General features: G+C 39.2%; 1 protein-coding gene across 3 annotated transcripts in view; it reads left to right on the plus strand.

Moving 5' to 3' along the window:
- Positions 1 to 27,123, plus strand: part of LOC309473880 (NLR family CARD domain-containing protein 3-like) — a 77,297-nt gene that overhangs the window by 21,189 nt on the left and 28,985 nt on the right. Inside the window, exons 1-2 of one of the 3 annotated variants that reach the window (XM_082136124.1) lie at positions 15,215 to 15,313; positions 26,176 to 26,228. The exons of 1 other annotated variant lie outside the window; for it this stretch is intronic. The gene's annotated coding sequence lies outside the window, so the exon portion shown is untranslated. Of the gene's footprint in view, positions 1 to 15,197; positions 15,367 to 26,175; positions 26,229 to 27,123 lie in introns of those variants that run through there. One more of the 3 variants, XM_082136125.1, reaches the window with a different exon arrangement.

A 27,123-nucleotide genomic window follows, 5' to 3' on the forward strand; every position in this document is an offset into this window, starting at 1 on the left:
ACACTTTTTCCTCTGACCTGTTCTAGGCCAACTTTGTACTTGTGTTTATTACTTGCCTAATGCAAGTTAATTTTGGGTTAATGTTTTCTGTAACATTTATAGTTTCATAACCAGGTTGATTCTCATTTTACTTTTCGAAGGGGATGGAAGTTTTTCTAATACTGTTCTTGTTTCTTTTGTTCCTCATATAGGACATAATTCATGTCGTGTTCATTAGTTACACTTAATGTCAGGGGTTTAATGTTAAATGTAAAGCTGTTTTTTTTTTTGTTGCTAAATGCTGTTTCATTAACAAAGTTCGGGAGGAGCACGTTCAAATAATCAATCAACTCGTCATCAAACAATTACCATGTCTACCCTATCAGCATGAGAGGAAGCATATATATTCACTCTGTCAACTCACCTAACATTCCTTGACAGTTTTCAGCATTTGGCCCCGCCCTACCTTCCTAACATTTCCGAAATGAGCTCTCCCGTCCAATGAAGAATCTTTCGTCATTCAGGAATCTTTGCCGCAATCCTCTGGTGTTATCTCGCGGGCGTCAGGCCGAAACAAACGGGTCCTTGCCACGGGAGAAACATCCGCGATCTCCTTCCGCGCATTTCTTTAAACCGGACCATTCAATAATTCCTGCAATAGAGAAATGGAAAATAAGGCCCGCCGAGCACCACGCTCGTGTCTCGGGCAATGCCGCCCTCTTCACACAAAGAAACGGCCTTCCTCCAGGACCAGGCCGCCGCAGCAGGCTCTCAGTAAGCCGCGCCGCAGATTCAGTCCCGGCCGGCCAGCTCACACTCTCAACCCTCGCTTGCTCGACTCTGTGAGTGCTCAGCTCAAAACCTTCTCGTTTTAATGTCCCTGGTTAAATTTCGCATCGCTTCAGTCGTTGATGCGTTGAACATGTTCACGGGTCCAAAAATCAAATAGCTGACTCTCTCTGTTTTGCTTTCCAGAAATTCAGGTTGCTGGCACCAGACGCGGACCCATTCCCAACCTCACTATTCAGAGCTGATATCCACATAAACCACCCATTGAAACCACTTCTTGATGCCTCTCTTAATCCCATTCTTCAAGCCGTTTCACCCAGCACCCTCCAATCCTACTTAACCGCATGGAAGCATTTTAAGTCTTTCCACTTCACATACAACCTACCTTTTCCCAATTTTTCTCTGCTCGCCATCACTTCATTCATATCCTATCTCAACAGCATCGAGAACTGCAATGCTGTTCTGGCTGGACTTCCATCATGTGCAACTAAACCTCTACAAATGATTCAGAATGCTGCAGCTCGTCTTGTCTTCAACCAGCCCAAAAGGGCCCACGTCACTCCTCTGTTCATCTCTTTGCACTGGCTACCTCTCGCTGCTCGCATCAAGTTCAAGGTATTGACGCTTGCTTACAGATCTATCACAGGCTCAGCTTCCTCCTACTTTCACTCACTCCTATGAGTCTACATCCCTACCAGAAGCCTACGATTGGTCAACGAGCGACGTCTCGTGGTTCCATCACAGAGAGCCACAAAATCATTTTCCAGAACATTCTCATTCACAGTTCCATGCTGGTGGAATGCTCTCCCCACCCTCATTCGGAATGCAGAATCCCTGGCAACATTCAGAAGACAACTGAAAACCCATCTCTTCCGTGAGCACTTAACCTCATAACCCAACCTACTCGCCCAGATGCCAGACAACCAATAACGTTAGACATACTTACTATATGCATCTCCACCCTCCGCCGAGGCTACCACTCCACCAACACTGCCCGCACACTGGACGCAATGTTCATAGTGGCTTTTTTCGGTTTCCTCAGATGCTCAGAATTCAACTTTAACCCTCTGAGGTCTGAGCTGTTTTCTGGGCCTGGAGGTGTTCTGACATGCTCTGACATTTGTGTTTTTTTCTGTTACTAGTGACATTTTCATGGCTAAAGTCTAATTACACTGTATTCAGCACAAACTCTGCTACAATAATACATCAGCAGCATGTATGTAAAAGTTTGTAGTTTTGAGATAATGACATTTATGCGTGGTTTGTGAAAATACAAAAAAAAATGTCACTGAAATAAGGCCATGAAACCCATACTGATTATTTCTTCACAAGACTTTTGAAAATTGTATGACGTAGCCTAGAATATTTGCTCCAAAACTATGTGCAAATCACCCTGACTGCTCATTCAGATAAGACAATATATTGATTTAAAATTTCTAATACGTGTTTTGTGTGACAAAGCCATATTCGAAGAGGCGTGATCATCTCATGAATATGTAAGCTTTTAACACCTGAGAAAGACAAAGACACTCCCCTAACTGCCCTATTAGGAGCGATCAGGCCCTGTCATTCAGAGCAACCTTGCACAAAGAATGAGGAGATTTAAAAAAGAATGGCTTTTAGATTGTTTGGATTTATTTACAACATAACATAATCCAAAAATACACAACAAATGACAAAAGAGCACATTGAAAACAATGATCCAAAGACAGAGACCTTTGTGCCATTCCTAAAAACATTGTACATACCATTTCCAAGGTGTTTGATTTTCACTTTACCATGTTCAAGTACAGAGACTCATGTGAATGTTGAAGTCAGCAGGACTCAGTTGCATCTGGTCCCTGAAAGAAAAGAAAAAAAGTGAACATACTGGTATCAAGAGAAACTAGGCCTGCACGATTTTGGGAATACATTTGAGATTTTTCTGGTTAAAATTGCTTTTTAAAATTCACAGAATACACACACACACACACACAAATGTTTCCAACAATATATAATATAAAGAACACCATATTTGTTGTGCCTTGTAGGCATAAGCTATGTGCAGTACTGCATAAAATAATTTTATTTTACAAAGCAGCCTATAAATCTTCCAAAAGATTTCAGTAACAATGCTAGAGAAAAATATATTGATTATCTTATGTTACTTCAAATGTTTCCATTCGTTATGATGATTTGAAATGAGATAATAGTAAAAACATAAAGCCTAATGTTTGGTGCATTTTTCCTTTCAAACGCAATCGCGCTCCAAAATATGATACATTCAAACCCACAGCGCGCTCCAAAATATGATACTCAAACCCACAGCGCGCTCCAAAATATGATACATTCAAACGCCATCGCGCTCCAAAATATTAAACATTATGGTTATACATATCTATGCTTGAGCAGATATCCACAAACAGTATTTAACAGTAAACACGGGTCTAAATAGTATAATATTCACCATATATCTAGCAACAGTTCAACTGCAATGTGAAGTTTATGCAACAATACCATAAACTAATAAGTAAGAATTTCTTACCTTACATCTTTCTTGTCTTCAAATCGCGTTCTTCTTCTTCTGATGTAAATCCAATGTAAGCTCACACCGCGTCTTCCAAACTCGACGAAAAGCAGAGACTTGTGAAGTGTTTTGGTGTTTTGTGTTTGAGGTAACGAGGGCGTTCGCGTCCCATGTGGAGATTTGCATGTGAATCTCTTTTGCACGAGTGGGCGTGGCCGAATTAAAAGTAATTAGCAAGCGTTTGAGATACTGGACATCCTGTTGGTTTTATACAAATTACTTAAACAGAGAATATTTGTTTTCAGTTTGAATCCGATCATTTAAAAGTACACACTTAAATGTGTATAAAGGTGTATGGCTCATAAATGTGTGAGAAGGATTCGCTGAGTTTTGTTTCAGTTTATAGACGTGCTCAAGAAAAAAAAGTTCACCGCGACGGAGAGGCAGAACGCACACCCTGTTTATTTTCTTTATTTTACAAAAGCACAATGTTTTGATTTGATTGTAAGTGGACACATACAAAAGTAGAAATATCACAGATTCTTTTTTTATATTTCTTTTTTCTGTATAACCATAAATGACGGAGTAATTTAAGTTTATTGTACTACAATGTGAAGAAAATCCAGCAAAACGCGGGGGCGCGTTTTCCGACCTCAGAGGGTTAACCCAAAAGTCCACCCCACAACCTCAGATCTTTCAGTGCTAGACAACAAAACCATCTCCTACTTCATAAAGCAAAGTAAGACAGATCAAACCAGGAAAGGCCATTTCATATACCTTTTCAATCTCTCATCACCCATCCAACCATACCAAACTCTCTCAGCCTACTTGCTTTTCAGAAATTCACAGACTAAATCCCCTTCCGACCCACTTTCGCAGACGACTCCAACCGCCCCGTCAGACGTTTCTGGTTTCAAAAACACCTTAAATCTGTTTTGCTCCATTCAGGCATCCCAGCAGATCACTTTTCCAGCCATTCATTTTGCATAGGCGCAGCAACCACAGCTGCCCAAAAAGGCCTCTCTCAGCAGCAGATCCAAGCACTTGGCTGCTGGTCATCGGAGGCCTTCGAGAGTTACATCCGCTCAAATCGCTTCCATATCAAAGAAGCCCAACGAACCCTCATCAGCTAAATTCTTTTTGTCAACTTCTCATACACCCAACCCTACAGGCCACCACTCCTGCAGGAGCCACGTTCCCCACCCTAACTCGCTTTACTGCCAAAGCAGTGCTATTTTCCGCTCCAGCAGGAGCTCAGATCTCTGTCCCACTCACCTTTCGGATCACAGTTTGAAAGCAAGTTGTTTCCAACACCACAGCAGCATCATCTATTCCTCCAACAGGAGCTCATTCTCCACCCAACTGGCTCATCGGACATTTAAAAGCAAGTCAAAACCAAGTCTTTCTACTACAACTAATCTACTCAGCTCCCGCAGGAGCTCCGTCACTCCGTCCAAACTTGCTCCACTGCCACAGGAGCTCAGTTCTATGTCCAAATTGTTTTGGATATTTAAAAGCAAGTTGAAAAGCAAGTTTGGTCCTTTGCCGGAGCAGTGTGATCTACTCCGCTCCCGCAGGAGCTCAGTTCTATGTCCAAAATTGTTTTGGATATTTAAAAGCAAGTTGAAAAGCAAGTTTGGTCCACTGCCGCAGCAGTGTCATCTACTCCGCTCCCGCAGGAGCTCCGTTACTCCGTCAAAACTTGCTCCACTGCCGCAGCAGTGTCATCTCCTCCACTCCCGCTGGAGCTCCGTTTCTCCATCCAACTCGCTTTCACTGCCGCAGCAGTGTTTCCTCTCCTGTTCCCACAAGTACTCAATTCTCCATCATTTTGCATCAGATAGTTGGAAAGCAATTCGAAAGCAAGTTTGATCCACTGCCGCAGCAGTGTCATCTCCTCCGCTCCTGCAGGAGCTAGTTCTCCATCAAACTTGTTTCCACTGCAGTGGTTATACCATTCTCTTCCGCAGAAGTACATCACGTACGACCATCCCCAGCCTACCACCTGAGAGGCACACCCATCCAATGTCATGACAACCAACTCCCGTCCGATGTTACAAGAAGCCTTCCAGCAACTTCCACGTCTGATACCTTAAGCTTTGCACTCCGCAAGTTTTTTGGGGGGTCATCAGCATCCTTCTGGCGGCTGTCCTGCATTTTTTTGCAGCTTTTGGGGGAGTACTCTGGGTTCGGGCCGAATACCGAGCCCGTAGCCCTCTCCTCGGACAGCACGCCAAATACGCATTTATTCTATCTGACTTATTTGTAAGTGTGAACTCGTGAAATGATGTTTCATTAGCAAAGTTCGGGAGGAGCACGTTCAAATAATCAATCAATCAACTCATCATCAAACAATTACCATGTCTACCCTATCAGCATGAGAGGAAGCATATATTTTCACTCTGTCAACTCACCTAACATTCATTGACAGTTTTCAGCATCCCTCCACCACCCTGACTCCTCACTCTTGTCTTGTTCTTTCACAGCCAGGAATACGGGGGAGTACTCTGGGTTCGGGCTGAATACCGAGCCCGGAGCCCTCTCCTCGGACAGCATGCCAAATACGCATTTATTCTATCTGACTTATTTGTAAGTGTGAACTCGTGAAACAGCAGAAATCTGACTTGTTTCTTTCAAGAAGTTCATTCAACTCCTAAAGATGTAAATTTCTGGAAAGCTCAATGGGGTAATGATGTTTGGTTTGCTCATGGGTCTGAGCGTACATGTGTTGCAATTTTAAAAAACAAAATTTCTGGGGACATTTTATTTTCTGAGGGGGATCCCCTTGGTCATTTCATTATTTTAGTTATTAAACTAGATCTGGTGACTATAATTATTATAATTTTTTATGGGTACAATTATAAAATTGAAAATTATGCTTTAATTAAATACTGGTGATTTGAACAATTCTTGAGAATCGCTGTAGCAAAACGGCGCTGATCGTGCGAGAGAGAGAGAGAGAGCTGGCGGCTCCATATGCTTTTGAACCGCTCTCGCTGTACTTTAATGAACTTATTTAGAAATAAGCTGTTCCTGAAAATATCATGCATTAATGTTAATTTAACACAAATAGCCTAAATGTTTAGTTTGACAGTTTTACAAAACATTAATTGTGTTGCAAACCTTTAAAATGTAGCAGTTGTGCTTTCATGTTAATTATTTTGCTGTAATGCTTTATAAACAACATTCATATTTCTGAATGTTAGATAGCCTAATTAAATCTGTTCAATTATTTATGTTCATGTTGCATATGTAGCTTCTTGTGTGTACAGTATATATTATGTTTGCTATAATGCTATATGTGTGTTCTGCTGTGTGTCTGATGACTGATACCTGGACGTCACGGACAACTACAAGTTTTATGGCAGTCACTTGTCATTTTATCGATGAACATTTTACTCTTTCATCACCTCTTCTTGACTGCTTTTTATTCACTGACCGACATACTGCTGACAACCTGGCAGCCGAACTTAAAAAGATATGTGAAGAGTGGGGAATCACAAGCAAAGTGGTTGCTTGTGTTACTGACAATGCCAGAAACATTAAAGCAGCTGTCCGGAAAGCTGAATGGAAGCACTTGCATGCTTTGCCCACACATTGAATCTGATTGTGAGGGAAAGCTTAAAACATATTCAAGGGACAGTGACAGAAGTCAAGAGTGTTGTTGAGTATGTCAACAGTAGCACTGTTGCAACAGAAAGACTAAAGGCAACACAAATACAAACGGGCCTTGAAGAGCTGAGGTTCAAGCAGGATGTAATTACAAGATGGAACTCCACGTATTACATGCTAAACAGATTTTGGCTGCAGAAGGAAGCAATCATTGCTACAATTGCACTGGTAAACCCCAGCCTTCCAACCCTGACACTTGACAAATGGGACATGATTAAGGATGTTTGTGAGATTTTGAAGCCCTTTGAAGAAGTCACTGTTGAAATTAGTGGTGAAAGGTATGTATAATTTAATTTAACATAGAACTGCTTCCACTAGTGAAATATTTGAAATAAGTGAATGATTTTGTCATATTTCAATCCTCTTTTTATTTTTCTTCTCATAAACAATAATAACTTATTAGATCTGACTTAGTTCTTTTGTGTTTTTATTGAAACAGATTTGTGACTGCATCCAAGGTCATTTTGATTGCAAGGGGACTGCAAAAAGTTGTCCAGCGATTATGGGGTGCTGTGTCTAACCATGCCCCAGTTATTTTAATGATGGACTCACTGGCTGAGGACATGCAAAATCGTTTCCACAACTTAGAGCATTTTCGTCTGCTTTCTGAGGCTACCTAGCCTGACGTCGTCATACTCAGATTCTAGTCAGAATGTGAGTCTGATACTGCTCCATTGAGCTTTGATTATGGGGCGTGTTTCAACCGAACCAGGAAGGAAAATGCCTCTGCACTCAATTGGATAGACCTATAACCAATCAGAGCAACGGAGTAAGTGACGTATGTTTTTTATTCATGTTTTCGATCGACAAATGTCTTGATCGTGGTTCTCTGTTCCTCTTTTAAAATCAATGTGCTGTCGATATCTTCTATAACAGACGCGATGGCTGAATCTACACATAATGTTTTATAAACAAAGTTCGAGAGGAGCACGTTCAAATAATCAATCCAATCAACTTGTCATCAAACAATGACCGTCTGGTCTACACTATCAGCATGAGAGGAAGCATATATTTATTCACTTTGTCAACTCACCTAACATTCCTTGACAGTTTTCATCCCTCCACTCACTCTCGGCCTGTTCTTCCACAGCCTGGAATACGGGGGGAGCACTTTGGGTTCGGGCCGAATACCGAGCCCGGAGCCTCTCCTCAAACAGCACGCCAAATATGCATTTATTCTATCTGACTTATTTGTAAGTGTGAACTCGTGAAATAACAATTCTCCAGCGGCAGTCATCTGTGTTGTAAACGAATTCAACCCAAGCGCTCATTGGTGATGTGGATGTTTACGTTACGTTGCTCATCTGTCCATCATCGTATAAAGCCCGCCCTGACAATTTCATTGGTCCGAACAATTTTTGTTCGGGCATAATAGCTCCTCAACGGAACGAGTCCAGACCGAACTTCCCGACCTAAAAATTTTGTGGGCGGGGCTAAGTTCGGCTGGCATCCAGGCTAGAGGCTACCCTGCTTGACCCCAGATTTAAACAAAGGGCCTTTCGTGATGCAGCAGCTGCAGATGAAGCTGCCAAAAGTATAACTGCAGCTGCTGCAAGGGTTCGGTCCAGTGAAGAAGAGCAAACTCAAGCTGAGCGCACAACCCTCCCAGCTCCTCCTTCATCTGAACAGCCATCTTCAATCTGGGAGGATTTTGATGAGAGAGTGGCTGATGCAGTCAGCATCAGCAACCCAACATCCACCGCACTGGCAGCAATGAGAGGGTATCTTGCAGAGACCTTGATTCCAAGAAATGAAAACACACTGGCCTGGTGGAAAGCAAGGCAGGCAGTGTATGAAGGGTTAACAGCAGTGATGAAAAGGAGACTTTGCATAGTAGCTACATCTGTGCCTTCAGAGAGAGTGTTTTCCAAAACAGGTCAGATTATTTCAGAAAGACGAAACAGAGTTAGGCAGATTGTTTTTCTGAATGCAAACCTACCCTTGTAAGACAACACACCAAAGAGAGGGTCAAATGACTAAGTTGCATATTGTTACTTGTGTATCTTTTATTGTCTTTTCACTGCACTGGTTTAAAACTGTTTTTGCACTTTTTTTTTGATAATGCAAGATGACATTTGTTATTTACAGATAACAACGGGTATTGCCTGAAGAGTTAAATATGCAAGTGCACTTTATTTATATAATGCAAGATAATAACAGGAATTGCCTGAGTTAAATACAGTGTAGTGTGCACTAGTTTTCAACAATTCTTCTTTGTTAAATTTTAATGGTGTTGTGGAGTGCAATAAGTGAGGAGACAAGAGACGGAGATGCGTTGAGTCAGCTTTACTCTCCACTTCAATAGATCTCATACACTGTACAGCGAGTGAGGTCAAAACAGACACACAACGTTAACCCGGAACTCATATATCATAACATCTCTCCCTTAAAGGTACAGTCCCTTGGTGAATGTCTCTTTCAGTCTTACTTGTGGGTCACCACAGTGTATTGTTTGAAACACTTTGACAGTTTTATTAAAACAGTTTATTTAATACAAACTAAATTTGTGAATGTGTCATTAACTATAATTACAGTACAGGAATTTCATAAATCACCCTTGCTTCCTGTTAAAACAGCCTACTGTAACTCAGTTATTTTTGTCCAAAATCCCTTATTGAGATCATAAAACAACCTTCATTTAGCCTTCAACTAAAACAATGCACAGTCAAGATTTTTTTTTAAATAAACAATTTAATACTTTCGCTCCACCAGTTGTTTCAAAAACTCATACAGTGATAATACAGTAATTAAGTCATAAACATTTCCAATATGTTTTATTTTGTAACCCTTTTTGGTTTGCAACACAATAATAAAGTAGCATGTATTTCGTCCGGGGGAAAATAATTACACGCATGCTCAGTATCTCCAGCTCATCGGTTCTCAGTATGTCGGACGCATCCGAAAGAAACAGTTTTCAGTTCAGTCAGTGAGTGTACTGGTGATTCGATTTCGAAAAACGTGCTGCAGCCTGCATTGTAAGAGGCGGCGCCGGCGCTACGCTGACTGACCGAGCGCTCTATGAAATCAAAATACCGCGAGAGCGATTAGAAAGCATATGGAGCCTTCAGCTCTGTAATTGCTCTCGCGATACTTTTATGTCATACACTGACCGAGTCGAACACGCCTCTTTCGAAAACCTCTGTGGCCCTGTCCCACATGGCGCACTTCATGCGGACTTTAAGTCTCGTGGACTTAAATAGCGCGTGCTCGCCGAGTCTATGAGTCCGTTGGCCGTCCCATTCAGCATTTTAACGCTCTGAAGTGTGCTCAGCAGCGCCCCCTTTGTACCCTTGAAGCGGTCTTCCGCGAAGCCCGCATAGATGCAGGCTCCACACACTTTAACTACCCAGGAATCCTTGCGAAAGGCCAATCAGACAATGGATGGGAGGAGATTTCACTCACGGACAATTGTTGACATGGCTGAGAAGAAAATATTACGGTTTTTATGACCTAGATGTACATTTTACCAGTTGTTACCTACAGTTTATACAAACATTATGGTCATCGAGCAGTGGTTGATGTCTCAAACATAATAATAGTGCGTTGAATAATACGATCGCATTATGATTCATTAAATAAATAGAACCGAATGTCAGGGCTTTACTGAGTCACATGTAAACATAGTATGAATATTGAAACCTGTAAATTCATCTGAAACTCATGCACATTTTCATTATGAGTTAAAATTGTAATCTTAGTTCAAATGGAACATTATGTATTATTATGTACAACTGTATACATAATTTAAATAAGCATGATGTATCTATTGTCTAATGCCCAGGTGGCATGCACAATATCAAAATATAGAACTGTAAAATTAGGCTGTGCGCAAAAATGTGATTTCTCCTGTCCAACAACAACCAGACCGTTGTTTCCGGTGAGACGATCGAGTCTGTCCCAAAAATATCTCTCAATGCGCCCTTGTGGACTCGCGCCAAGGGCCCTATAGGTCTGCACTACATGACGTCACCAAAGTGTGGACTCTTGAGGAAGTGCACAAGTCCGGAGTGTGCCATTTGGGACAGGGCCAACCTCTGTGTTTACCTTCGGGGTACATGACATGTGATGTCACGCAATGACACACATGCATGCTCAGTATCATTACAATCAGTATCATAATAGTGCGCGCATGCTCAGTATCAGCTGCTCGTGCTCATCACTTCTCTCAGGACAACATGTCTCAGTTCAGTTCAGTAAACTGTTGGAGTTACTGGAGTAACATATACTCCAGGATATTTATGGCAAGCCATTTCAACATTTAACAGCTAGACTGGATATGTGTTGCAGATATCTGTAATTCAGTTTTGACTAGGCCAAATGACGTTGCAGATACATTCAACTACAACTACATTCTTCCTATCCATAATTGTCATTTCAGATATCCACAAAGACATTCTTCCTAGGACAAATGACGTCACTTTTGCCATTCATTTGTATGGGGTTTATCATTACAGATATCTACAATTCAGTTGCAGATATCCACTATGTGAATTACGGATATCTGCAACTGAATTGTAGATATCTGTAATTCTAGTTTGAGATATCTTCAATTTGATTCTGACTAGTCATAACTCCAGATCGAGATATCTTTAATTCACCTCAATTCAAGATAATTACATAGTATGACTGAATTACAGATATCTGCAATTGTCATTTAAGATGTTTGACGAGTTGAATGTCGTTTTCAGCTTTGGGACACACTACTCCGTCATCTTTAACGGACAGATCTGTCGCGTGCGTCCTGTCACCGTAAACTGCCCTGTCAATCATCTTGTCACAGTTAAAATCCTCCATTCAATCTAATTTAATTTCTTTATGGCAAGCCGTTTTAACATTTAATCATTTAAACCGACTAGTCTCTATTTTCATGCTACTAGTACTTATTTTTTAGATACTAGTATCTATTCCATTAAGTATTAGTACTTATTCATTAGCTACTAGTGCTTATTCTTTAGGTACTAGTGCCTATTCTTTAGATACTAGTGCTTATTCTTTAGGTACTAGTACTTATTCAATAGATACTAGTACTTATTCATTAGATACTAGTACTTATTCATTAGATACTAGTACCTATTAAATAGATACTAGTACTTATTCATTAGATACTAGTACTTATTCATTAGATACTAGTTCTTATTTATTAGATACTAGTACTTATAGAATAGATACTAGAATCTAAAAAATAATTACTAGTAGCATGAAAATAGATACTAGTCGGTTGAAATGATTAAATGTTAAAACGGCTTGCCAGAGTCATGCACAATAATTTGCACTAGTCATAGTCATAATGACGTTTGAGATATCTTTAACTTTCATTCTGCCTAGTCAAAACTGAATTACAGATATCTGCAATTGTCATTTAAGATGTGTGACGAGTTGAATGTCGTTTTCAATGATGTCATTGCAGATATCTGTAATTCAGTTTTGCCTAGTCAAATATGAATTACAGATATCTCTATCTGTCGTTTCGACTAGTCACAAATACGTTACAGATATCTTGAATGAAAATTCCAACTATCCAAAATGTAATTACGACTACCCAGCAAACACATTTACGCTGTGGCAACGTCGCTGTCTACGTGCTCGCAACATTGTAACAACGTAGAATTGTAAGACGCGCCAGGGCTGTAGCAACGTTGTTGCGCGACATTCAGCAACTGAGAGATGACATTCTGACAATTTTTTGTTTTTATGCTAGATAGGCCTATAGATATCCCCCATTTGGCATTTTATTTTTGAGGTTCATTTTTAATTAGTCAGATGTTAGATAATTGTATGGTTTTTTTTAAATATTGTTTATCCTTATTATTATTTAATGAGGCTATCAGTAAATTAGCCTAATTATAATCAACACCTGCAAGTGTACACTTTGAAGAGTAAAAATGACATAAGGTTACGTTAATTCAACTTTATTAAAACTAACTGCATATATGGTAATCAAATTGCACTTCCAAAAGTCATAAATTTACCGGACGATAAAGTTCGGTAAACGGAATCAGTCCAGAAAACATCCACAAATCCAGTACCCTGGTAAACGAGCGTTCTCGCGAGAGCACAAGATGAATTTGCTCAGCGAGCTACTCTGGTGTCGAGTAACAATGCTCATTAAATATGCCCCTCGATCCGAGCTGCACCAATCACATCGGGTTATCTGATATAGGCAGGCCAGAGGCGAGCTAAACAGAAGACGACAGCGCTGTGACGTCGAAGTCATTAGTAAACATTGCAAGGTGGCTCTGGAGGAACACCAGTTGTTTGAAACGGCTTTGGCCGCTACAATGAACGAGTTAGACTTGGCTTTTTATCTAAAACAGGAACAGAAGACGCCGCTCGAATCGTTCCTTTGCAAGAAGGACGTTTTTGCTGTTTTGCCGACCAGATACGGTAAGAGTATAATCTACCAGTTAGCTCCGCAGGTAGCTAAGCGTATGGGGCTTATTGTTGTGATTGGTCGTAGTGTTATCCTATTGCGTGTAGTGAGATTTTCAAATGCATGCTCGGTGCCGCCCCTCGAGCTGGGCGATTTTCATTAGTCGACGCCAGACCATTAATCTTTTAGATTTAGGTCTGGATTTCCAGGCTACAAATCCAGAGGAGCAAAGAAACGAATGAGACTAAATAGCAGACAAATGAAAAACTAAACAGTGCAAGCGAGGCTACATTAGTCACATTAGAAAATGAAGTTGTAGGTTGTGTTAATTACGTATCTTATTTAGCTGAGGTAAATAAAACGCAATACTCACGTATGCCTATCCTTGCTCGATGGGTTGAAATTTAAAAGTCTGATTTTCGCGCTTCAGGGCAGTGACGAGTTCATATGTAGTCCAGTGGTTGTCAAGACACCGTTGGCACAACCTTAAGCAATGGCCCTGAAAGGTGGTTCAATGTCAACATTGTGACAACGCTGTAACAACCTTCACCACACAACGTAGTTACAGCAACCTTTTGGCCATGTTGATAAAACGTTGTTAGAAGGTTGGGTACGTTGTGCCAAAGTTCTGTGTTTGCTGGGTAGTCAGAAAGACATTGTTGATATAGATCATTGTTGATAGTCAAACTTAGCTTTTAAATGTTAAAAGGGCTTGCCATAGATATTGGTTTATTTCGAGTCAGAGGGATTGTCAGGCATGTCCAAAAGTGAGTAACTTTAGTTATTTGTGGATCAGCGCTGACGCAAGACGCGAACTGTTTTAAACGATTCAGTCATATTTAGTGTAGCCTACTGGTTCGACCGGTTCACTGAAAAGAACCGGTTCAAAAGAACGATTCGTTCACGAACCGGGACATCACTATTCTCTGGTGGAGCTCAGCTCACGTCATCGTCTCGAGTGCAGGCAAGACAGAAGAGTTCGAGGGCGATTTCACAGTTTTATATGATTTGACTGTAACCACATACATGGATATAATAAAATGATGCATGGAAAAGAAACTGTCGACAGTCTCAGTGAGTTTAATTCATACATTTATGAATTAAATGAGAGAATGCCATCTCTTCAGCCAGGCATTCATATAATCTTACAGTTCAAACTACAATCCGGCCTCTAGCTCATAAATGCCAGAGGAGAACTGGCCCCCGACTGAGCCTGGGTTCTCCCAAGGTTTTTTTTTTCTCCATTAGGTCACCTGATGGAGTTTTAGGACACCATTAGTTTACTTGATGGAGTTTTTCGGTTCCTTGCCACTGTTGCCTTTGGCTTGCTCAGTTGGGGATATTTTGGGGATATTTTGGGGATATTTAATTAAATTTTATCAATCAATAAATTCCTCTTGAAACAAACTTTGTTGTATTATTTTAATTTAATACTGTGAAGCTGCTTTGATACAATCTGTATTGTGAAAAGCGCTATACAAATATACTTGACTTGACTTGACTTGACATTTACAGTTCGAGTGTTGTAATTTTATGATGCAAGTTTAGCACTGCTGCAGTTCATTTTACTGTTTCCCCTGCACTATGCTGACTGTTAGGGAAGATTTTTTTTATTAATTTTGTCAAATTCGATAGACGTTTAGGTAATTTCGATCGTTAATCTTGTAAATTATTTACAGTAATCCACTGAACACTGCTGTGGTAATGTAAAAACACTCTCCCAACAGCATACTGTTTATTTTTAGCCTAATTCCTTTTCAAATTAAAATGATATAGTTGTCACTTAATTGTGATTGTATTTTGTAAAGATATGGCCAGACGTGCAGTCTACCAGTAACATTATAGCGACAGCACTACCAACGCCCACAGCGACCACAGGCTTTTAAGATGCGCGCGAAGAAAAAAGTTCTACAGAGAAAAAAGAAGTGTTTGATGAGATAACAGAAGTGCAGTAGCGGAGATAGGTGAAAAGAAAATTTGTGCTTTTAATGAAAAAGGTGCCATTTCAGAGGAGGACAAAGGAACATCTGCAACTGTTGTCATTTTCAAGGTAAGTTAACCCGAATGTGTGTGTGTGTGTGTGTGTGTGTGAGATTATTTTTTTTTTTTGTCCAGGCCTAACATTTCATCAGGGTGTGTGGATATCATAGAGATACGAGTGCAGAAGCACGAGCCCGTAGTGCTTGTGTCAGGAAATTAGTGCCCTGCAAAGACAAGTTTCATATCTGTTATATTTCCCGGTGTTCTCCTCCGATCACTGTCTGCCATGTGCTTTTATTTTTGATGGCCACACTTGGTCAGCATACACTCCTGCGATGCGACCGTGTCCCCCTCTCTCCCACACACACATGCTGTATACAGGTAGTTTACATGATAAACGTAGTCTCAATATTACAGTTTTTGTGTTTTGTTTTTTACTCTAAAAGTGAAACTTACGCCCACTCAGACTGAGTGACTCAGTGGACAGTCATACCGAATCTTCAGACCAAGTTTGAAAAACAACAAGCACATCACGTGTGTTACACCCAGCTTGCTGAAAAAAGCATTTATGTGTACACACACACACACACACACACACACACACACACACACACACACACACACACACACACACACACACACACACACACACACACACACACACACACACACACACACACACACACACACACACACACACACACACACACACACACACACACACACACACACACACAGCACTTTAGAAATAAATGTGATTTTCTGATTGGGCTAGTATGCCTATTCAGTGTGTGTGTGTGTGTGTGTGCGTGTGTGTGTGTGTGTGTTTATTACAGTTTTTCTGAATTGCTAAAACACTAAACCCAATTCTCTGAACCAAATTCTCAATAGCCTAAACCAATTTGTCAAATAAATCACTCTTTCTGTAAAACATTAAACAAATTAAGGTAGTTAAAACACTGTTTGCTCAAAACTCTAAACTCATTCTCACTCACTAAAACACATTTCGCAATGTAATGCACTTATGTTTCAAAACGCTAAACACAGGCAGGCAAAAGTTAATCACAACTTACAACACAGTTGTCCTCGTTTAGACCCAACGACTCAAAATTGTTCACACTTATTTCAAATGATGTGACTGTAAGCTCGCGCTCTATCGGCCCAAAGCCGGCATCCGACCAGTGCCTTCAGGTCTTTACGTGTTACTGTCCTTTTCTCGAGGCAAAGTATTTTTTAATTAAATGCAATACATTTGAATATGTATTCTCTCGTTATTTCGTCTGACTCCATAAATGAAAAGGTTTTAATGATATCTGTGCATCATTAAATGTGAGTGAATGTTCACTCTATTCTTTATACTATTCTTTTTAACTCTTTAATGCAAATAATGCCAAAGTCAGTTAGAATAATCAAATGTAACAATTTATTATGTCAGGTAAATGTATCATGCCAATTTCATAATCAATTCAAAGATAATCAATACAAAACATCAAATACTCTGGAAAATGAGAAGAGATGCAAACCCAACAATAAGAGATACACGAGGCTGAGAGTTTTGGCCGCTCTCAGCCTCACAGGCTAATCTGAAGTACAGAAAAGGCCCCGAATCCCCCGCTGCATTTCATTATATAGTCAGGACCTCTTTCACTTGGAAACATGTACTAACAAAAGAAATTTGCATTCAGAGGTTACACCTTTTGGGGGTGTGTGACCATTTGTCTACACTGTAAAAATAAATAAATCGTAAAATAACGGTAAAAAGTCTGGCAGCAAAGTTGCCAACCACTTACCGTTAAATTACAGCAAATAACCATTTCACAAAATTACAGGCAAAAAACGTAAAAATACAGTACATTACTGTTACTGTACACAACTCTTACAGTACATTACTGTTGATAATGGCTTATTAAACCATGGAAAAACGGATAAATGATGTCAAATTACATAAAAAGAACATTTAACTTTCAGGTTAAACTGTAAATTTAGGGTTTTATAAAGTTATTTTATAATAATGCTGTCTATCTACAGTAATTATCTTTTAATATATAGTTTTTCTGTGTATAATAACTATGAAGTTATGTATAAAAATGTAATAAGTACATACATTCAAATACAAAGTTTGTATATTTACAGTTTTAATTTTTGCAGATCCAATTTCACAACTTTGACCAATCTCTAATTAAGTACTTACAGTTTTTCTCAATTGTTTACACACATTTTCTGGTACTTGAGACACAATGACCACAACATGTAACTCATTCACCAACCCCCTGAACCAATTCTGCTAAACTACAAGCACATTTCCTGCTTTACACTCAAATTGCAGTTCTAAAACACACTTTTTTCAAAACACTACACACAATTCTCTGCTTTTGTTACAATTTTCATGCAGAAAATCTCTTGTTTTCACAAGGAACACACTGCCATTCAAATATGCACACTGACTCATCACATGGGCAAACACCCGTCACACAGTTTTACAATTAGCAATCAGAGCTTTAGCATAAAAGGGCAACAGGTCAGCTCTTCAATGGTGCAATGGATGCCAACATTGTATTTATGCCAACATTTTATTTATTTTTGACTGTAACTGTATACAGTAAATTCTTCTGTTGTTTTGTATGTAGACCACTGTATGTCCAACTTTGTGTTGGTTGGGATGTACACTGTGTACATTGTTTTTGTGGGAAAAATTTAATATATTTTTTACCATGTATTTGTGTGTTCTGAGTATAAAAACAATATTCTCAAATATTTTACAGCACACTTATGTATGTACTGTCTGTAGCAAGTGAACACTGAACAAAAAAAAAGGCCTAAGTCATTATGATGAATGGAGAAGAAGTGTTTTCCATTCATCATAGTGTTTTACACTGAGCACATCAGTGTTCAACTGGTTCTTATAAATGTCTATTCATTTGATGGTTTGTGTGTGTCATTTGAAAACAAAATACCATTTTGAGAAGAAATAACATTGTTTTGAATGTAAAGTTTCATTTTGCAGGAGAATTGAGGGGTTTTGCCCATTGTGTGTGTGTGTTTTTGGATTTGTGTGTAGAGTTCTGAGAATATGAGGCATGCTTTCAGAAAATGTGTGTAAACAATCGAGAAAAACTGTAATAATAGCAAATGTACAATCAATTTCTGTTAAATTAACTAAACGTACAAGTACAGAATACCTGCACATTTACAGTATTACTCATTAAACATTAAATTGCTGTATACCTTTATACTCTAATATTTACACATTTACAATTACATTTTATCCAAAGTGACTTAAAATTAAGAGAACAATAGAAACAACAAGTGCAGTGACAAGTCCCAGTTAGTGTAGCACAGTGCACTTTTTTTTTCTTTTTTTTATTAAAACAAAGATTTAGTATTATTGGGTCAAGTGTTTATGAAAAGATGGATCTTTAGCAGTTTCTTGAAAATGTGTTGAGTTTGGCAGGTCATCCCACCAGCAGGGAACAGCCCAGGGAAAGGTCAGTGAAAGTGATTTTGTGTCTCTTTGGGATGATGGCACCACAAGGCGCTGTTCACTTGCAGAACACAAGCTTCTGGAGACACATAGATCTGAAGCAGTGAGTTTAGGTCTTGCTGTAGCATCTGGATCAGTTGCAGAGGTTTGATTGATGCTGGAAGAGCTGCCAGGAGAGCATTACAATAGTCCAGTCTGGATAGAACAAGAGCTTAGACAAGGAGTTGTGTGGCTCCGACAGGAAGGGCCGGATCTTTCTGATGTTGTCAGAATCAGCAGGATCGCATGGTTTGGCTGAAACCATAAGCAGTTCTGTCTTGGCAAGGTTGAATTGAAGGTGAAGGTCATTCATCCAGCAAGAATTTTCCATCAGGTAGGCTGAGATGCGAGCAGCAACCGTCAGATCCTCTGGCTGGAATGAAAGGTAGAGATATGTGTCATTAAGTGGTAGGAAAAGCCATGTTTCTAAATGACAGAGCCTAGTTACAATACAAAAAAAAAAAAAAATAGATGGGTGGAATCTAACACAATCGTGGTCTTACTGAAGCAAAACCAAACCTTGTGCAGCTCCAGGGGCCTCACAAGGATCAAATGAATATTCACATGAGAAAATATAGTATAAAACAAATTAAATTTTCTGCCACTTTTAGTGCAATCATATGGAATCAGAAGACTCGGCGATTACGATATTTTAAATTACTTCTTCCCATACTTTGTTTGCCATGATCATTCTGCTTTCCACTGGAACCTGAAATCAGAAAAAAAATTATATAATATTTTTACCAACTCAGTATTACACATGTCAGAATATGTTCCACTGGCACAATACAAAACCTCAACTGACTATGATCTGGAAGCTGAGCAGGAAAGGCTAACAGTGAAGTTTTGAGCTGAGACACCTAGGGCTGTAACTGTTTGTTCATCTGGATCAATGCAATTTTCAGAACCAATGATCAAAAGTATCCTATGAAAAAGGCTACTATGATGACCCCAGGCCATCCAAAATGTAGATAAGTTCATTTCTTCATCAGAACACAAACATTCTATCAACATTTATTTTATAACCCTAATATATGCACATGTATGCATTCTATAGCTACGTGTTGGCAAGCAGATGCAGCCAGAATATGCAATTTATCATGTTGTGTTCATATTCTAGTCTCATGTGCTTTCCTGTATCATCAACAAGTACAGTATTTACTGAATTCGTTTTCTTAACAGTCTTGATAGCCACATTAACCCATATGAAAATTAACTATGGTTTAAGCACAAAGAAAAAACAAACAAACAAATCCATGGTAGGCCTATTTGTAGTATAACTATGGTTATTAAAAATGGTAATAAAAATCCGCCAAAAACATGGTTACTATAATTATACTATAATAAAACCAAGGATATTTTTTTAAGAGAAGAGTTTTCAGCTTCCAGACAGTGTTTAAAAATGTCCTGCCATTTAAGAGATTGATTTAACGTTACTGACAGATACTATCGCGTATTAACGAAGATTTTATACACAATTAAACGGACTTTGATATGTATAACAAGTCTACGAAAGCTTGTTTTAAGTCTTTTGGGGTGTGGGTTCAGCTGATCTTTCTTAAAACAGATGGAAAATGTAAAGACGCATGCTACATTTTCAATGTTTTGCCCTCCAGCTCTCGCCAGTTATGACTGAACATCATTTAAGAATGCTAACGTTAGCTTGAAAACTGTAAACTTAACACAAATGTAATATAAAATATATTATATAAAAGTAGTATATAAAATATGTAGTATAATGAGACTCTTACCTCAGCCGGTGATCGGTTGGCATGATGTCCGCTGTGACGAACCAGGCTCACTGAAAAGGGCGCGTTATTTCCGAAGAATCCAAACGGACTGACTGACAACAGGGTTCCTGCTCACAGAGCACCTGCTCACGACGAACACGATTGCTTCGAACCACTGTTGATCTCACAAGCCACTTCACGAGAGTAGTAGACTGAATTCAGATCTCCCGCTTGCCCTTGATACAGATCCAAACTCGACTGATCAGCTAACCGTTGTGGGCGGGACTAAACAGCGGAAAAGTAATGGTGCGAATTTGAATCTGTGTCATTGCGCGCGCGCACACACACACACACACACACACAAAGCCCTGAATATGCAGCAACGGAAAATTTGGAAAAATATTCATAAAATATACATGAAATTATGGGAGAATAAGACAATGAAATAATGATCAAAATGAGCATCTATTTGCAAGACAAGATTAAAAGACTAGCCTATGCAATAAAAAATAATTCAACTGTAGCCTATGTAGGGTACTGTATGTACAAATACTATTATTTAACCTTAAAAAAACTCACTTTAACCCCCACATGCTTAATAATAAGTAAGGAAAACATATTGAATAGATGCAGATTTCTGCAGTTATACCTTCTTTTCTTTGTTTTCTAATTTCACAGAAAAAATCTGTAAAATATTACTTAATAATTTCTGTAAAATTACACATAACTCTGTAAAAATACAGACAAGTTCCTTTTAAAAAACGTAAAATCGATGTAAAACCAAAATACAAGCAATTACCTGTAAATTTAACAGTGGACCTTTAAATTACAGCAAATGCCTGTTATTTTACAGGCCAAAAAATACAGACCATTACCTGTAAAATTACACCTTTTTTTTTTTTTACAGTGTAGAGGCCAACCCCTCCTTGTGTGCCAGTTATTCATAAACTCTTAAAAACCTTATTACCTTTTGATTTACTTATTTGGAAATGAGACATTTGTACCAGTCGCAATGAGACATTTCAAATTATACTAAATATGTATAATACTCTATGATAATCATTCACATTAAACTATACATTTTCTTGGGTGAATTCAGGTGATCTGAGCATGAGAGAGAGGGGCTGAGAGAAGGGGGAAAGAGATGTAGATTAGGATGACTCAGAGGTGAGACTTTTTGTCTCGATAGTGCACGAGGGCTAGTTCAAATGTTAATTTCCAGAGAGGTCCTTTTGTCCTCTCAGGGTCTGGTCGCTCTTCAACCAGACTGTCCGGCATCTCCTAATTTCTCAATTCTTACATGACCAAACCAACTGTACATAATACAAGTCAGTTCAGAGTTCAGTACTGACTCAAAATGTTGCACTGAATGTTGATACCAACAATGGATGGAAACAATATAAGAGGTAGAGGAAGAAGAGTATGAGTAAAAGAGGAAGAAGAGTATGTGTGTAAGAGGTGGTGAACGAGGAGGAAGAGGATGAGGATGAGGAAGAGCAGGTGTGGAGAATGTTGTCAAGGCTGGATCTGCTTTAGGGGTTTTCCCTTTGCCAGAGATGATAACAGCTGTGTCCCAATGTGAAGGCTGCATCCTTCGAAGGACGCACCATGTAGCCTTCGTTGGATTTCCTAATTGCGCAACCACGTGTTCCTGATCACCGCTCCTAGCGCCAAGCAACGGTGCGAGAGGACAGCTGCCATCCTGATAATTCATTTGATATAATTGAGTAAACAGCTGTGGAGATAGAAATTGGCTATTCATTTTTATGTTTTACATTTTTACTGGAGGACATGTATTTGCGGCTTAGCCAAGACCATGGCCAGCTAAATTTACACTTAAGATTACACTTTAAACTGTTCGGGCCCTATCTTGCACCCAGCGCAATTGACTTTGTACACCGACGCATGTGTCATTCCTATTTTCCACCCGCGCACAACAGACTTTTCCCTCGACAGACACACGTCCGTAAACTAAGGAGTGAACTTGCGCTCCCGGGGGCGGTTCAGCGAAAAGAGGAGGCTTGTTCCGGCGCAAACGTTCCCTGATGCTGTTTTGCAGGTTTAGAAAACAATTCCGCCACTGACCAGGAAAAACCTAGTCTAAAGTCGCACATGTTGCACATGTTATTCATATGCTATTTTATCTCATAATGTAGCGTGTGCACAACACACACACACTTTGATTCTCTCATCTACACAGAAGCAGCAGTTTTAATTTTTGCAAATCATACATTATTACAAGGAAAATATTAACACACGAGGGAAATCATTGTTGTGTCCATGAAGATGTGAAAAATAGGCATAAATCTAGCTTACACATTTACCCAAATGATCATACACCTGTTTAACCGAAGCTAATTTGGGTGGGTTTCTCCATCCCCAATGTCACTTCTCTGTGTTTTACGGCCCTGACGAGAACATCGGTGTCCTCGGCTGTGAACCGCTCCTGGCGTGCGCTATGTGTCACATATCCACTATGTGAATTACGGATATCTGCAACTGAATTGTAGATATCTGTAATTCTAGTTTGAGATATCTTCAATTTGATTCTGACTTGTCATAACTCCAGTTCAAGATATCTTTAATTCACCTCAATTCAAGATATCTACATGTTCCTTTTCAGATATTTTAAATAAAGTTTTGACTAGGCGAAATGACGTTGTAGATATCTGTAACTGGAGTTATGACTAGTCAAAATGGCGTTGTAGATATCTCAAACTGGAGTTAGGGATAGTCATCATTTAATTGTAGATATCTATTATCAAGTTATAGATATCTTGAAATTTATTTTGATTAGAGATATCTGAAATTTGAGATATCTGTAACTTTCATTCTGCCTAGTCAAAATGTAATTACAGATATCTTGAATTAGAGTTTTGACTAGGCCAAATGACGTTGCAGATATCTGTATGCAAATTAGGCCCGCATCACACTTTAAGCGGGAGCAAGCCGTTTTAACATTTAATCATTTAAACCGACTAGTCTCTATTTTCATGCTACTAGTACTTATTTTTTAGATACTAGTATCTATTCCATTAAGTACTAGTACTTATTCATTAGCTACTAGTGCTTATTCTTTAGGTACTAGTGCCTATTCTTTAGATACTAGTGCTTATTCTTTAGGTACTAGTACTTATTCAATAGATACTAGTACTTATTCATTAGATACTAGTACTTATTCATTAGATACTAGTACCTATTAAATAGATACTAGTACTTATTCATTAGATACTAGTTCTTATTTATTAGATACTAGTACTTATTCATTAGTTACTAGTACTTATTATTAGATACTAGTACTTATTCATTAGATACTAGTACCTATTAAATAGATACTAGTACTTATTCAGGAAATTACTTATTTATGGCTATCTAAAATAGAGCAATGTCATGCACAATAATTTGCACTAGTCATAATGATGTTTGAGATATCTTTAACTTTCATTCTGCCTTGTCAAAACTGAATTACAGATATCTGCAATTGTCATTTAAGATGTGTGACGAGTTGAATGTCTTTTCAATGATGTCATTGTAGATATCTGTAATTCAGTTTTGCCTAGTCAAATATGAATTACAGTTATCTCTATCTGTCGTTTCGACTAGTCACAATTACGTTACAGATATCTTGAATGACAATTCCAACTATCCAAAATGTATTTTACGACTAATCAGAAAGACATTGTTGATATCTACAATGTTAATTCCGGATAGTCAAACTTAGCTTTTAAATGTTAAAAGGGCTTGACATAGTTATTGGTTTATTTCGAGTCAGAGGGATTGTCAGGCATGTCCAAAAGTGAGGAACTTTAGTTATTTGTGGATCAGCGCTGACGCAAGACGCGAACTGTTTTAAACGATTCAGTCCGATTAGTGTACTGGTTCGACCGGTTCACTGAAAAGAACCGGTTCAAAAGAATGCTGAAGCTGAGGCGGTTGGATCCATTTGCAGAATTTTATTGGCACATGCAATGAAACACAGGTAAGCAGACATATAATGAGACAGGCAAGAATCAAAGGGAATATCCAGTATTCGAAGTGAAACACAGGTTGAAGTCGGGGCAGGCAGAAAAGGATCACAGAGTCCAAAGTCCAGGCAGAGATCAAAGGTCCAGAGAAACACAGAGAATGATACAGGGAAAACGCTTGGTAATATCCGCAATGCAAAACAAGACTTCGCAAGGGAACAATGGAAGGGACAGTCCAGATAAAGGGGAGATGATGGAGAACAAGTGGTGGTGATGAGGATGATCAGGGAAACCAGGCAGGGATGGAGAGTGATAATGGCAAGAGGGAGAGATGGGAAGTGCAGTTCTAATATTCCGGAGAGAGGGAGCGGATGAGACCAGAGGGAGGCGTAGCTGAGCGCTCCGTGACAAGAATGATTCGTTCACGAACCGGACATCACTATTCTCTGGTGGAGCTCAGCTCAATGCTGCGTTCCAGTCCACTTTTAGACACGCACTTGCGAACTTCCCTAAGCACTTCCCCTTGGGGGAATCCCTGCCGCCATTTTGAAGTGCGTTCCACTTCGTGAAGTGGACGAGGGAAGTTTATATGGACAGACCCTCGTTCCCTCGATTTTGACAGAGGGAGCGAGTCTGCTTCAAATGTACACTTCAGGCACCTATATGTCCCACAATGCAGTACGATTGTGACATCACCACATATCTCATCTAATCACCACCACAACAGACAACTCTATGATATATTAATAATATATTTTTTTTATTTAAAACAACCCAAACACACCTATAAACATTTGGATGCTGCATTAAACAAATTCTTAAAGGGAAAAAGAATGTAAATAATAAATCAACTCCACAGCTGATTCCAAGTGATCAAGGGCTTAGGACGTTCCAATTCAGCCCATTGCAGTTTCCGCCAGTAGTGAGCACTCGCAATGACGTACATCCGAGTGAACGAGACGGAGGGAAGTTTGCGAGTGAAGGGCATGACAATTTTGGACTGGAACGCAGCACAAGTCACCGTCTCGAGTGCAGGCAAGACAGAAGAGTTCGAGGGCGATTTCACTGTTTTATATGATTTGACTGTAACTACATACATGGATATAATAAAATGATGCATGGAAAAGAGTCGGTGAGTTTAATTCATACATTTATAGTTCGAGTGTTGTAATTTTATGATGCAAGTTTAGCACTGCTGCAGTTCATTTTACAGTTTCCCCTGCACTATGTTGAGTATTAGGGACAAGAAAATGTATTATTTGTCAAATTCGAATGACGTTTAGGTAATTTATTGACAGTATGAGTGAGTTTAATTTGTTGATTGTTCGATCGTTAATCTAGTAAATTATTTAATCCACTGAACACTCCTGTGGTAATATAAAAACACTCTCCCAACAGCATACTGTTTATTTTGAGCCTAATTTCTAGTCAAATTAAAATGATATAGTTGTATATCACTTGTGATGGTATTTTGTAAAGATATGGCCAGACGTGCAGTCTACCAATAACATCAGAGCGACAGCACTACGAAAGCCCACAAGCGACCACAGTAGCCTACAGTACAGGCTTTTAGACGCACGCGAAAAAAAAGTTCTGCAGAGAGCAAAAAAGTGTTTGATGAGATAACAGAAGTGAAAAGAAAATTAGTGCTTTTAATGATCAAGGTGCCATTTCAGAGGAGGACAAAGAAACATCTACATCTGTTGTAATTTTCAAGGTAAGTTAGGTATCCCGAATCATGCCTTTTGCGTGTGTGTGTGAGATTTTTTTTTTTTTTTCATCCAGGCTTAACATTTCATCAGGGTGTGTGGATATCGCTACAGATATGAGTGCAGAAGCACGTGTCCGTAGTTTTGTGTCGAAAAGTTTCATATCTGTAATTTCCCGGTGTTCTCCTCCGATCACTGTCTGCCATGTGCTTTTATTTTTGATGGCCACACTTGGTCAGCATACACTCCTGCGATGCGACCGTGTCCCCCTCTCTCCCACACACACATGCTGTATATACTGTAGGTAGTTTACATGATAAACGTTGTCTTAATATTACAGTTTTTTTTTTCAAATTGCTTAGACACTAAAAGTGAAACTTGAAGCCCACTCAGTGGAACCAGTCATACCGAATCTTCAGACCAAGTTTGAAAAACAACAAGCACATTACGTGCTTTACACCCTGTTTATATACAGCATTTGTGTGTACACACACACGCACACGCACACACACACACACACACACACACACACACACACACACACACACACACACACACACACACACACACACACACACACACACACACACACACACACACACACACACACACACACACAAAGCACTTTAGAAATAAATGTGATTTTCTGATTGGGCTAGTATGCTAATTCAGTGTGTGTGTGTGTGTGTTTATTACAGTTTTTCTGAATTGCTAAAACACTAAACCCAATTCTCTGAACCAAATTCTCAATAGCCTAAACCAATTTGTCAAAGAAATCACTGTAAAACATTAAACAAATTAAGGTAGTTAAAACTAGGGCTGCACAATATATCGAAAAATTATCGTTATTGCGATAATAGAATATGCGATATCCGTATCGCAGAGAGGTGCGATAAATTGCAT

Source organism: Leuciscus leuciscus (assembly GCF_965113295.1).
Source record: "Leuciscus leuciscus genome assembly, chromosome: 14".
NCBI classification, from domain to species: domain Eukaryota; kingdom Metazoa; phylum Chordata; class Actinopteri; order Cypriniformes; family Leuciscidae; genus Leuciscus; species Leuciscus leuciscus.